The sequence below is a fragment of the Neopsephotus bourkii genome, unplaced genomic scaffold (genome assembly GCF_033783945.1).
Source record: "Neopsephotus bourkii isolate Nb327-2 ecotype Australia unplaced genomic scaffold, CSIRO-AGI_Nbou_v1 NB_1373, whole genome shotgun sequence".
NCBI classification, from domain to species: Eukaryota; Metazoa; Chordata; class Aves; order Psittaciformes; family Psittacidae; genus Neopsephotus; species Neopsephotus bourkii.
The window spans coordinates 4187782-4199934 of NW_026901852.1; positions in this window are offsets into that span (position 1 = coordinate 4187782).

Genomic DNA, 12153 nt, shown 5'->3' on the forward strand with positions numbered 1-12153 from the left:
AATGCTCAGTGCTTACACCCATGACATGCTGTTTCAGGACTTGTGAATGATAAAAAGGGGTTCTTTTTTAGTGTGATAATTCAGATTTCCCTGTAAAATCCAATTGCTGTGGTTGTCAACCTTTTCCATACCATGATCCTGTTACAACAACAAAAGACCAGCTTTATGTTCCCGCTTTTGCCTACTTCCCCCATCTTCCACCCTCAAACCTGTCCAAAGGGAAAAGGTTACTCAAGATTCCTTGGAATATCTTTATAAGCAGGAAAAACAGCATTTAAATTCCTTCCAGGGTGAGGAATAGACACATCACAATACATCATGTGGAAAGGCAAAATTAACTAACTTCTTGAGGGTATTTAATGTGACTGCCTTAAATCTTTTTCTTATCCATCTTTACTGGTTCTTGAACAATTCAGAAAGGCAGGGGCTATTTTTAATTCTATCTGAGAGCCAGTAATCCAAACTTCATTTACAAGTCTTTGTATTCCACCTGTGCCAGTAAACGCTCTCAGAAACCCGTGTATCATTGTGCTGGGGGCTGTACAAGGCCCTGTAAAAAGCTTGTATCCACCAAGGGGTCAAAATATGCCAACTCTTCCAGCTCTCACCACAGGCTAAGGGAAGCAAAGCTCTCCTTCCTCCTGATTTTTCTGTACCACACTATCTCCACAGAGCCACCCTGCAGAAAGGGAACGGTCAGGTAACTTACCCATGCAAAAGAAAACAACGTACTCACATAGACGCTATATCAGCCTCTGGGATGCACATCCCCACTTCTGAGACATCAGCAGGAGTTTCTCCTGGCTCTTCCTGAGTGCTCACCCAGCCTTGGCACAGACAGACCTGCTGGAGCTCTTCAGCTGGTGCCCAGCCCTGCAGAGGGGGAATCATGAATCACTGCAGGATCCTTGCTCTTGGGCACGAGCCTAGAGCTTTTGTGTTTCGAAGCACTGTGATTTATCTGGAGTGCTCCTCACAAACTGTTTTTAATGACAAGGAAACGAGGGTGATGGGGTTTGGCTACACTGTAGGTACATGAGTTTACCACGGACCAGAACTCAAAGGCACTCTCTGAAGATTTTCAGCCTTCACTTCCATAACAGCAATGTAAAAGCTCAGCGCTGGAGCCATTTACAGTTTGAATGCCAGCTGCATTTTTATTGGCCGTCTGTGACTTCAAAGGGCTTTTCCTCCTCTAATGCCCAGACAGGTAGGCTGCCCTGAAATCTCCCTGCCATGCTGGCTTACGGATTTTGAACTGATTTCATCCACAGGCTTATGCCTGAAAATAAACATTAAATATATGGGGACTGAAATGAATTTCAGCATCTCACAGTTCAGCTACAGTGTTGACACTTAATCAGGCTGGGGATGGTTCATCTGAAAACATATAGTAAAGATGTTCTTTGTAGCCATGTAAACCTTCATTGCTTATACTTCAATCCCAAGACTTTAAGACAAAAACTTCACAAAAGCAGATACGCTGCTGCTGTGCCAAGTTTTTATTTGTAAGAATAGGGAACAATAAGGAAATTCAGTTGGATGCTTAATGTATTTTTCAGTTTCCACAACCTGGCCTTTACTACATGATTTTATAAGAGTATCTAAAGCCCTCATCCCAGCTCAGGTCCCCATCTGACTAGCTGCTGCTTTGACATAATAAGGGACAGGCCTTACTACAGAGAGCTTGCAGTCTGAGGGGTGGAATTACATATCAGTGTAATGCTTCAAGTACCAGCTGCCTATATGGGTACATACTACTGCAAAGAAAGTTTTGGTGCTAACAACGTGTAACAACAGTATGAATACAGAGGGATTATTTAACTGAGACCCATGGGGCAGTTTTCCATCTGATTCCTCAGTGCTGCTCCTTGAGACATCGCTAAACGGTGTTCCATTGCACAGTATGAACAATCTAGAAGGCTCCAAAACACTGCAGATAATTAGATGTGAATGAATTAATAAAGCCTGATTTTGGGGTACTATTGACTATAATAAGCTTCACTGAAGTTTTACAATAAAATGTTGGCAGTGCAGGCAAAGATACTGTAAAGACAAAATATTTCTAAATGACAATTTAAAAATGCAGTGAATTCATCTTATATGTAATCAACATAGGCTCATTATAGAGAATATATAGAGAGAATCAACATAGGCTCATTATAGGCTCAGTAGAACATTAGATTTTAATCTTAACTAAAATACTGGAATTCAGTGCATTTGCCTGAAATAACGGTCATTGCCCTGAATATCTGACGCCAGAACCAAGACAGGGCAAATGTAAGCATTGTTAGGCTTCAATATATTTGCTTTTGATACATGCAGACAACTGTGAAGATGAACTCTTCAAATGAATCTGAAGGCATACCTGCTGTGCTTCATTTTCAGGAGTACAGCAGACATCTCAGGGATTCCTCTCCAACTTTTCAAGACATTCAAGAGTTGCGTATTCAAGATGATGGACAGATCTCGTCTTCAATAATATTCTTAGAAACTAAGACTTCTTCCTGACCACATGAAGAATCTTGCCAAGGAATGTCTGTTCAAAAAGGGGGAAGCTCAGGATGCCCTGGTCCTGGGAAGGGAGGATTTTTTTTTCTCAGCAAGGCACGTGCTAAAGTAATAACACTAAGGCTAAATTTTCAAGTGGGAATGGGAAGAGGAAAAGCGGGGCTCTATCACATTTGGGGCAAATCTCTTTTTACTGTCTGCCTGTCATCACATGAGTTTTATGCTGGAAACAGAAACAAACACCCTGTCAAAATACTTCAGGCATCTGTTACTTAGAGAGATCTCTCTGACAGGTGAAACAACAGTCAGAATCCAAGAAGGAGGGAAACAGCAACGGGTATTTATTAATGACATAGAAATACCAAAAACCTTAAGCAGATCAATAAGAACATACATTCAAGGTAATTGCACACTGAAAACACATCCACCAACTTCTAGGTAAAGCCATGTTGAGAAACAATAAAGCAGCAAAGGCGGGTTTGAGGGCAGCCTTTGGTACCTGCCTGGGCTATAGAGCAGGAAAGCCTTTGAAGTTGCAGACGGCCAATAAAAATGCAGCTGCCATGGAAGGCTTATCCATCTCAGTGTAGTTTTTATATTAGTAATGTTTAAACTGAAGTTGACCGACCTGAGAATATGCAGTTAGCTTTAACACAGGTACAATTAGCAACGGCTCTGGAAGAACCCTCTATACCTACAGTCTAGATAGAATGTTTATGCTGCAACTGATGCTTTCAAAGGACAAGCATTCTTGCCACCTCCTTGCTTAGTGTTTTTCAAACTGTCTGGTTTGGGTTTTGCTGTGTATATACTTATGTGTTGACTATGATTGGCATTAAACTTGCAAAATATGCTTTACAACACTCTGATTAAAATAACGTGGGATATTTTGTAGCTTTTTTTTCTGCTAAAACCACTTTTTATATAATATGATATATTTGAAGTATCTTTCTATTTTTGATCAGATTTTACCACATAATCTATGAGGTTTACAGTCCTCTAAAAGTCACTAACTACAGTCTCTATCCTTATTTTAATAGATTTCTTCAGACATATACACTTCGAAAGGAAAGAGATACTTCTTCAGCATCACATTGGTAAAGTGGCCTTCCTATGTAAACGGGAATAACCCAGTAAAATAACAGCATCTCCTATTGTGACTTTCATCTTAACATGTACAGATTTCAGGGTTTCCAACTGATCTGACAGAACACTTCCTGGTCAGAAATAAACGTGTCAAATGATTTCTTGATTTAAAGTGATGGATCACAGTAGCGCTCTGTACTGCAGGGGTGCTATTCTCATAAAACACATGCAACCTTTATTACTAAAATGAAGGTGAATTACTCAAATATCACTTAGGACAATTTCCTCAGCAGTCACCACATATCTCCAATGCTGCAAATCCCCAAAGGAATAGGAGGAGGGGTGAGAGCTGGAGGTAGCTTGAATCCTCTGCTTATTTTGGTGGTAGGAAAAAAAGAGTGGAAAAATGCTATGTCATGTTTGGGTTTTGTAGTTTAAGTTAAAAGAATAAAGAATAAATAAAAAAGAAACCCATTTTGGAAATAAATAAAAAGAACCCCATTAAAAAATTCAACACAAAGTTGCTGCAGTGGCAAATGAGGGTAATGATAGGTCTTTTATACAATGTGATCTGAATTGTCTAATGAATAGGGGGCAAAATCATGTTATTTTTACTAATAGTCATCACAACTATATAACTTGGGATAAAGAACCATATGTTTTATATATGATCCAGAAAAGGAGGATGGTGAGTTGGAAAAGGTCTAAAAAGGGGAACAAAGCACCAAGTAATAATGTATGTAACTAATCAAGGTAATAAGTCTTGGATTATTAGGCAGCAGGGCATTCTGGAGGAAGAGTGAAAGTTTCCTTCCCACCGTTTATAGCGAAAGCTGTACTGCGGTATGCTTACCATTACAATGTTTTCATTACTCAAAAAGATTGAAAAGAATAGGAAATGGCTTAAAAAAAAGCACAAAACCCCACCAAAAAAAACCAAACCAACATTCCAAGAATGTCTTAATACATAAAATTTTAAAAGAAGATGAAGATGAGAAATAGCTTAGAAGTACTAAAAATGCTGTGTGCACCCCAGAACCAAAGCCTAACGTGGCTCTACTGAATCACAGAATCATAAAATGGTTTTGGGTTGGAAGTGACCTTAAAGCTCATCCAGTTCCAACCTCCTTGCGATGGGCAGGGACACCTTCAGTAAACCAGGCTGCTCCAAGCCCCATCCAACCTGTCCTTGGATACTGCCAGGGATTGGGCAGCCTCAACTTAATGGGTAACCTGCTTCAAGAAGTGGAAGAATTTCTTCCTAATACGTAACCTAAATCTATACCATCTTTTCGTTTAAAGCCATTGTCCCTTGTCTTGCCACTACATGCCCTTGTAAAAAGTCCCTCTCTAGATTTCTTGTAGGTCCCCATTAGGTACTGTAAGGCTGCAATAAGGTCTCCCCAAAGCCAGAATCACAATTATGTCTTTTCTAGTTTCTTGTGCATTGAGAAGAGCTTGTTGCCCACCTGACTAACAGAAATGCTAAAATGGCCACTCTGCACCAGCTATATGGAAAGAAGGAGGTATTTAATTTGAGGGAAGTTCATTTTTACTTGGGTAAAAATTAGTTAACCCCAAAGGTGATATGGTTTCGGACTCCTATAATTGCATTCAACATTGGCTGGATGTGTCTTTGCTGAATAGGCGAGTGATTTACCAAAGGAAAAGAAGCAGAGGCAACCCTTCTACCTCCCTTTCTCTCGAAGGAGGCTAGAAAAAGCTTACAGAAGGAAAGCATAAATTTATTGTAAAATGTCTCTAGTAGCCTGGCTTTGAAAGGTATCCATTACAACAGAAAAGGGACTTTTTATTGCTGCTTTGGAAGAATATCATTTCTCAAGAAATGGATGTGCATGAGGATATTACCTTAACACAGAAGGCAAGTATAAATGACTATTCCAAAAATGATTGCATGGAAGCCTACCAAACTATTCAGTCATCTAGCATTTTATACCATTTAGGAATTTATTTAGTGGAAGACAAGACTAGACAAAGGAGATGTCAAGTTAATTTTAAAAGAGAAAACATCAAGGAAAATATCATGTTCTAGAAGTTGGACTGGGAATGAATTGCATTTTAATTTCCTACTCATATTTCTCCAGTGCTTCAGCCCACTGAAATCAGAGGCCTATGGGACTAGACACTGAAAAACACTTCTTCCTGAGGAGCTTCTAATTGATTGCAGGAGATGGCAGGGCACCCAAAGTGATCTGCACATAGCACAGCGGCAAAACCAAGTTTAGAAGCCAGACCATGCCCTGTTTGCAGTTCTCTGTGCTCTGCAACCAGCCACGCTGTCAATCCCGGTAGTAAGTGGCTCTTTAAAAATAATCAGACTTCATACCAGGGAGAAATCTGCAAGAAATGCTCTTTTTTTTGGGGCAAGGTAAGGAAAAAGGACACAGCCTGCCAACAAGTCTGTCTCCTTTAGCAAGAGGACACATTACCCTGCTGTGAATGGGAGGCTAATGTACAAATGACAGGACACCTACCAACTACAGCTCCTCTTTCCATGAAACGTGAGACTCAGCTTAATTTCCTCTCTCATAATGAGCTTTAAAAGCCTTAAACTTGCATTTGTACCTGAAGTACAGTTGCACTTTTAATTTTAGCAAACCCAAATGATCCTCTCGTTGACATCCCCAATGCCATAGGAGTATGAATTATTGATATTGCTTGACTTTAATATTTTATGCCGCTGTGAAAATGGATAGCAGAGCCAAATCACAGCCTTCAACTAAATTATGAAGGTCATCTAAAAGAATGCCAAGCAACCAAAGTCTGCTTCCCCAGATCAAAAGAAGGTCTGCAAACATTCTGTTGAGTTATACTTTCCTCTATTATTTATTAGTCATACACAACTGAGCAAGGTTTGAAATAAAACACTGGAATCTGAAATGCATTCCAGGAAAAAGGCTTGCTGTCATCAGCACATGCTATTGGCTGCAGCATTTTGTAACAAACTGTAATTTTCTGTGACAAGCATTTACTTCTGTCACAGATTTCAAGCCAGCTTCTTGCAAAACAGACCAAAGCAACCTCCAAGTGGCACTGCTAATTGCAAGCTTACTAGGTAAAAACCACAAAATGTAGCTGAAGATGGTGACCAAATGGTCATTAACTGCTGAAATGACAGATTTCTCAGAGATCTTTACAATTAAGGATCATATTCAATAGCTTACAACACCATCTATGATATCTGAGAAAAAATGGCATCTGTAGCACAGCTGGAGCAGCTGTGTTGGAAAATCAATCATTGCCTGGCAACTGAACAACTGATTTTCCATCAATCAGTACACAGGCATTCTGTTAGGTTTATAAAACACATAAATTTGTTGCAGTATCTGCAAATGCAATAAGTGGGTTAGAAATGTAAGAGCAATAGATAAAAGACAGGTTTAAAGCAGCTATCAGGCTTAATATGAAAAGAGCAGTATTTATGCATGCTGTAAATACAGTATTATGGTAATGAACAGATGGATTGCTCAGTGTGATTAGCTCTGACAATACGGACAGCCCAGAGTAGTCCAGAAATGAGGACTTTTCCCACTATAGCCAACATCTTGTGCTACATAACTCTCTAATTTTTCTTTTTGATAAAATGGCCATTCATGGAAACAGTCACTCCGGATTGTGCCAAGAACTCATAAATCCCTGTAAATTCCTGCAGCTTAGGCTTTTGTCTAGAATTTTATTGGCCTAACTGAGCCCATCAGCAATACTGCAAATCTGATCATTCTGTTGAGATTACACCACTTCTATAATAATTTCTTCAAGCTCATTTTTAAAGGATAATAAAGATTGTAACCGGCCTTCTAACTCTAACATAAAAGAAGTAGTGAGGGTGGGGGAGATATACCAGAAATTGTACGAGTTACTACTACAGCTATGATATTTTAATACTCATAAAACATAAGCCTATTGCCTAATGTCAAGCCTCAGCAAGGGGCAGAGATGCATCTGTGTGTAAAGTAATAGCCATAACTAGTCACATTACTCAACAGACCTGCGATAGTCAACAGCCCAAGCTGGCAATCCTTGAGAAGTTGATATCCTCCCTTTAGGACACTGCTGCCTGCCATCTGGAAGGCAACAGTCTCTTCACATAGCCTTCCCATATTGGGTTGGAAAGCCCCATTGCTCCTGACTCTGTTTTATCTAGGATCAACAGTTATGATCCCACTGCCCCCAGCCTTTTCTCTCTGTGCCCATCAGCCATTCCCTAACAGTACCCACCTGGTTCAGAACTGCACAATATGGCATGGTCTTATACGAATGCTGACAGGAGGATCCACCCAACACACTTGAAAAATGATAAGTTGCCTTAAGACAACTTAAGTTCCCTTAAGCATGCCTGATCAAAGATGAATTGCAACAGTTTTAGATGAACATAGGGAGAACAACCAATGCACTGCACAAAGAACAAAGCAATCGGTTATCAACGTAGTCAGGCAATTGTAGCCAAAATGACAAGGTAGGCACCAGAAATTCATCACAGCAGAATGTTACCAAATGCAAAACTGTGGCAAACCTTAATTATTATAAATCAGTTCTTAATCAGGTTAATTGAAAAAGCTCTTCCCAAAGTGGTATTCCTCCATGTATCAGGGAGATGCACAATAAATAGCACGGAGGCAGTTTCCTGTGAAAGTGAGCCATTTTCTAGATGAGGCATTTTGATTTTGACAGATTTATTTCTAATCCTGGTAGGTCTACTAGTCATTATGCCCTATAGTGGGCACCAAAACATTGTAAGTGCAAGAGACTACAATGATACACCAGGGGAAAAAAATAAGTAAGGCTGGTAAAAGACAACTTACTCTTTCTGTGATCCCTAGCTGTGAAATCCTACCCCGTGGTGCCATCCTGTGCAATCCTATAAAAACACAAAGAATGAAAGTTTCTGATTTAGCCAAACTGATCCAGGTAGCATATCAGCAATAAAGAGAAGTCTCTCTAGCTGTTCTTTGACATTCACAGGTGCCATCTTCTCAAACTGCTGAAAATACATACAGTAACGAGACCGCAGCGCTGAATGGTCCTTTGCAGAACAGTACCTAGATGCTTGAAACAAAACCAATCTCATTCACAACTAAGAATTCAAATAACTTCATACCACTTGGACCATCAAGAGCATCTCCTCCCAACCCCCAGATATTTTCAGGAATGTTGAATTTGTTGCTTTTCTACATATTTGGCTTTCCCCACAGCTCATTAGTTTGAAAAGTGTGTAAATGGGACTCAGAATCTTCGAAGCTAAGAGCAAATCTTTGTAGGAAAAAAGAAATGTTAGGCTTAGAATGCCAAACAGGATTCAAACTTTCCACTAACTAAAGATTTCCCGTTAGCACCAGGTTTGCAGCCCAAAAGATAAAATTAAGTTGCAATATATTTGTGGGCACTTGTAAACTCTAGAAATCTTTGATATGAGTTCCTACTGTAACAGACAAGAAAATGCAGAGGCACATTTTAATTACCTGTCAGGAACTAAATAAAAGATTTGTTTTATTGAATACTCCCTCTGTGTAATATAACTATGGAAACAAGTCTAAAATCCAATTGACTTTCTATTTACAGGCTCCTAAAGAGCTATTAAAACATAAAAGTGAACTACTTAAAACCTGTTTGAAGTTTTATTCTTCTTTAATGTATTTTTCACCTGTTTGATGATTGTTTATACTTCGTAGCATGATGAACTGTGACATTTTTTGCCATTTCATCATGTTGAAGGTTTTGCTATATTTAAGTCAAAACACAACAATGTTTGCCACAAAAAAGCTGTTGTAAGAAACCTGACCACGGCAAAAATGTGTTTTAAGCCAACAGTGACAAAGCTGTTCACATTCATTTTCAAGCTCTTACTTCAGCTGCATTTCAGATGCAGAGAACAGGGCACTTGTTACACTGAAGAGGTGATGGTCTAAACAAAGTAGTAGATTAAATAAGTGGTAGGAAAGAGCTGCTCTTACTACTGTTTTGGATGTGGCAACTGGAAGCATAGAAAGACAAGTGACGTGCATGATTCTTCAGGAAGCATAGGGCAAAGGCAGGAATGGAAATGTCTCCTGACATCCTAGTAGGCAGATAATTAGCCATTATTTATGTTTCTACTGGTAAATTGCTGTCTGCCACCTGATCATCTAAACCATAGCATTATTCATGAATATCAACATCATGAATTGCTATGTTGTGATACCCAAGGATCTGGATTGTACCCTTACAGAAAATCAAACATAAAATCTTGGTCTCCATAGAGCAGATAACTTGGGCATCACCTTCGGCACACTTCCAAATCTATCTACAGTGCAGTTCTGGTCTACTGAGATACATGAAGGTCTTGGCTCTCTAGAGGACCAGAATATGATTTTTCAGTTGTAAAATGCTTCACTTACTAATTTTGACCAATTCTTTTTGTTCCAAAATAGATGAACTGGCAACACAAACTCACAAGCCAGCGAGACTGAGATTACCTACAGCGTTGTAGATATTATTCAATCATGATTACTATTACTAATGACAAGTCCTGATACTTGGATAAACTCATGGGTGAACAGAAACACAGAAATGGCAAAAGTACGTCTTGGGGGCAGAGGAAATTATTCTGAAGTATTATATTTTTGTGATGCTTATTAACATGAGTTATAATAAGCATGCCAGCTCATTCCTAGCTCCTTAACCTGGCTTTCCACAGAACTTAAATCATGTTCAGAATTCTCACTTCACCGCCTCAAAGGGCTTCCTAAAAACCTCAGCTGTGAACCACTTCTCTCATACAATAGAGCTCTCCATGAAAAGTGCTTGCCTCTACAGGAGGCAGAAATCTTCCTGGGGTTGGGTTGAACCCATGGAATAAACTCCCATGGGAAGAATAAACCTGTTTTCTGATACCCAGTTCTACCATCTTCTGGATTCAAGTGCAAGATATTTCTTCTGCCTTGTGTTCTCCAATGGACATAAAAAGCAAGATGTACACATGCAAAAGCAAATCCAATCTGACAAATATACCAAAACATAAAATCCTATACACTTTTCATTCCTTCTGTAAGAAGATGAGTGCAGGGACATAATGGATTTCAATCATCAGACTGAACAGCTGAAGAATACCCAAACAGCTGGAGTGTACCCTTCAGTGCATCCAGGGGTACACTTTAAGAAACTATGCAGATTACAACTGGCAATCTGCCTAGCACTTATGGAACACCATCAATATATAACAGTGATTGTTTAATCATTGTACAACATCATCTTTCTGGTAGCCTGAGGAATAGGGAATAATAAGGCCGATTATAGATTGGGTGGTCCAGAGGTATTTCTTTAATTACAGTAAAATGTAACTAAAATAGAACAAGATAAAACAGTCTGCTTGGAAAAATCAAACCAGCAAACCATTTTATACATAATTATCTGCTTCCATAGCTTGACTTCCATTTTATTGCACAGAGAGGAGCAGGTGGGTCAAAGACATGTTTCTGACTGTGTAACCTTACCTTTAACACTACTAGCCCCAGGTCTTACAGCCTGGAGTGAGATATACAAGAACATTCCTGCTTCAGCGGACCTCTCTCATTAAGTCCAAAAGCTCCTGATAGTCACATGCTGTTGGAATATCCTTGTCTCTCATTGATGGAAAATACAGATATCATAAAACTGAATTTGAAGAGATTTTTGCCATTAATGTTCTGCATTCAATTTGCTTTCTGAGCTTTGCCTTAGGGGCTGAGAAAAATGGAGACTTTGGCAGTGGTAGTCACAAGCCTTTGTTGGACAGGGGAGTGTATTCTCAGATGCTTTTGATGTTTCAACTTTGATGTGCTATACCCCAAATATGACATTATTCTGAACAAACAGCATGTACTCTGCCCATTTGTACCTACAGCCAAAGGCACGGGTTGAGCACAGCCTTTTCCAACAAGTAGAGGGAATTTCAGTGTTTTCTTGGCTGCCGATTTAATTGTTTCTAAACTGTGCTACACGCATACAGACCAGGAGGGGCGCGACTTGGAAACCATCCACCACAATATTGGAAGCTCTGCAACGTTTGTCTAGAACTCTCAGGATTGTGTATCACGTTAACCCCAAGGAAATTGCCTTAAGCAATTATCTAATTAGGCAGAGTTTTCTCTCTCTCTCCTTTTCCACTTCTATCCCATGTCTACCACCATCCTAGCTGTCATCTCATTGGTAACAGTCACCCAAGAGGCATATACAATAGGAAGTTCTCTGGCCAAGTCCCCCACTGCTTATACACAAATGACAGATTTGAAACACGTTATGGAATTCCTTCATTGCTGCATTCCTAAGGCAGCCCAAAATACTCAGCCCTATTGTGTGAAATCTGCCTTCCACTAGGAAGATGGGAAAGCCATTCAGCTCACAAAAACTGCTGAAGAAATGGCTTGGAAATTTCACATGCATATGCTAATACATTCGCTCTGCTTAGGTGGAGGTGCTCCCTGTAGCACCAATGATTATCGGATTATCTAGCAGACACCACATTTTTAATTTAGCTTCGTTTTTTATAAGCTGTGCTAATAAAATCTGCACCCCATAGAC